The 3076-nt window shown below is 37.6% G+C and overlaps 1 pseudogene; it reads right to left on the bottom strand.

Moving 5' to 3' along the window:
* Positions 1-305: 305 nt before the first annotated feature.
* LOC141427211 (2-acylglycerol O-acyltransferase 1-like) overlaps positions 306-3076 on the bottom strand; it is a 16123-nt pseudogene continuing 13352 nt past the window's right edge.

The following is a 3076-nucleotide window of genomic DNA, read 5'->3' as shown; positions in this document are numbered from 1 at the left end:
TGTTAAATGAAAAGAAGAACGAAATTACCTAATTTATTAAAAAAAAAGTTTTTTCTTGGTGTTACGAAAAAATATAATTACTTTTAAATTAGTAATTATTAAGACAAAAATAAAACTATACCGTTTCCGGCATAGTTGTTCTGAAAAGTAATGTATATTGCTTAGTAGTTGGCGAATTTTATTTAAAAATTAGCTTTTTATTTGATAGGTAGGACTACAGCTTATAGATATGTCACATTTGAAATAAAGACTGAACATCAATGTTTATCAAATATTTAAATTAAAACCTATAAGTTCTCTTCTGGTCATCGGCAGATGTAGAACTGAAAGGAAAAGTCGTTTTGAAGTACTTGTGCTATTCCAATACTACAAAATCACAGATCTTTTAGACACGGACTGTGTTGCTTAATTACTGTTGAATTATTTTTGTGCCTAGTTGATTACCATTAGATCTAAATTTTGTGCCTACCCGTGGAAATCAGTGTCAGCATACATAATAACCTGCATTGAATATTATATAAACTTTATTTGATTTGTATAGCCACCTTTGCAGGATTTACACTGGGCAGTGCATGGTAAGCTGACCCGACGACACCCACAACGCATGGTATCGCAGCCAGATTTGCAGCCACAATACTTAATGGTCCAAGAGGCTTACTTTCTTTTGCCAACTCTCTTTGCCTTGTCCTCCCCAGAAGATGGACATGGTACGAAACTTCTGGTTTCAGAGCGTTTCTCCATATTGGCCCGCTTGGTAAGCTGCACGCAGTGTATGTTTATAGAGAGCATGTCCATCCATACATGTCCATCTTCTTGGGGATGTACTAAGGCAAAAGAGAAGACTCCAGAATTGTCGGCAGTAAACAGCGATTTGGTCGCAATTAAGCCTCTTGGACCATTGTGGCTGCAAATCTGGCTGCCGATACCATGTTTGTGGGGTCGTCGTCCAGCTTACCATTGCACCAGTGTTATTCTGCAAAGGTGGCTGTACAAATCAAAAGTAAGTTTATATAATATTCAATGAAGGGTTATTTTGTATGCTGACCACTGATTTCCACACGGTAGCAAAATTTTAGATCTAATGGTAATCAACTAGGCAAAAATAATTCAACAGTAATTACAGCAACACAGTCCGTGTCTAAAAGACTGTGATTTTGTAGTATGGAATAGCACAAGTACTTCAAAACGACTTTTCCTTCAGTTCTACATCTGCCGATTGAACCCGAAGAGGACTTATAGGTTTTTTTAAATATTAATATTGATAACATTGATGTTCATAGTCTTTTATTTCAAATGTGACATATCTATAAGCTGTAGTCCTACCTATCAAATAAAACCTAATTTTTAAATAAATTCGCCAACTACTAAGCAATATATATTACTTTTCAGAACCAACTATGCCGGAAACGGTATAGTTTTTACTTTTTTGTCTTAATAATTACTAATTTAAAAGTAATTACAATACAATACAATACAAAGACTCTTTATTGTACACCAGACATAGTAAGCGATACAGAAAACAGATACACAATATTACAAGGTGAGCAATAGGCGCCTTATCGCTTAAGAGCGATCTCTTCCAGGCAACCTTTTTACAGAAAGAAGTAAGGACTAGTTTACAACAGGTGGTGCATCAAAAGTAGATAAGAAAATTTAAACGTAACAGCAATACATCTACGAATACATACATAATTATATCGTACCTATAAATATACGTCCAAATAAATATAGGTAGTGAGATAAACAGCAACAATAAATAAATAAATAATAAGGCTAATAATACAAGATGACAGATAGGCTCCTTAAGCATAGATTTAAATAGTGACAAAGACTTTGCGCGTCGTAAGTCAATCGGTAAGGGTCAACCGAATAGCCTGGACAGTGTAAGAATATACATAGAATGGAGTTAGATAGAGGCACGGAAAGGAGAAAGTTCTGAGAGCATCGAATAGAAGTTACGTAGCTAAATCGCTCTTTGAGGTAGCGGGGAGTTGCAGGGTTAAAGAGAATGCCGTAAAGAGGTGAAGATGTTGAGAGTTACGGCGAAAGCGGATTGGGAGCCACTTGAGCTGTGATCGAAAATTAGAGAATGATCGAACTTACGTAGACCAAATATAAACCGAATGCAATTTGATTTTGTGCTCAAGTTTGTTAAGCTGCTCTTCTAAGAGATCGGGATAACAAATGTCAGCATAGTCGAAAATAGGGTGCAGTAAAGTTTGAGCAAGCGCAACCTTGGTAGCAAAGAGTAGGAAATTCTGAAGCCGTCTTAAAGATCCCACCGCAGCAAACACCTTTCTGCTCACCTCGCACACATGAGGAGACCATGAGAGAGGCGGTCGAAAATAACACCCAGGCTCTTGACCTGATGTGCAAACGGTATTAGTACTCCGTCAAAAAGCACCGGTGGCAGAGACGCAAAATCGACTCTTGGGACAAGTCTCGAGCTACAATGACAATGACCTGGGTCTTTGTCGGATTGACAATCAGGCCAAATCGTTGGCTCCATTTTAAAATCTTTTTTAGATCCAAGTTTACAGACTCGATAACCAACGGAAGATCGCCAAGCACGCCCTGAGAATAGATTTGTAGGTCATCAGCATAAAGGTGATACGAAGAGAGAGATTATGAGTAATAGAATCTATAAAAATAGGAATAATAATGGAGATAACACTCCACCTTGTGGTACACCCAGCAAGAGTGTTGCACCAAGAAGATCTAGAATCTTCCACCTTTATTCTTTGCCGACGACCCACTAAGTAACTACGGAACCATTCAATAACCGCAGGAGATATGTTAAGAGAGCGTAAAATTCCAAGCATAATATCGAAAATCAACAGTGTTGAAAGCATTGCTAAAATCAATAGAGTTAAAACAGTAAGCTTTCTATTATCATACCCATTCGAATATCATCGGTGATCTTCGCGAGTGCGGTTGCCGTGCTATGACCAGTCGGAAACCGGGACTGAAAAGGATTGAGGAGGTCGTTTCTGGTTAGATAAGACGATAATTGTTATGTACAAGACGCTCCAAAACTTTTGACAGGAAAGGAAGAAAGGAAGACAATTATATTTTT

Source organism: Choristoneura fumiferana, chromosome 4 (genome assembly GCF_025370935.1).
Source record: "Choristoneura fumiferana chromosome 4, NRCan_CFum_1, whole genome shotgun sequence".
In the NCBI taxonomy this organism is placed as follows: Eukaryota; Metazoa; Arthropoda; class Insecta; order Lepidoptera; family Tortricidae; genus Choristoneura; species Choristoneura fumiferana.
This window is presented reverse-complemented; position numbering and strand designations above follow the sequence as displayed.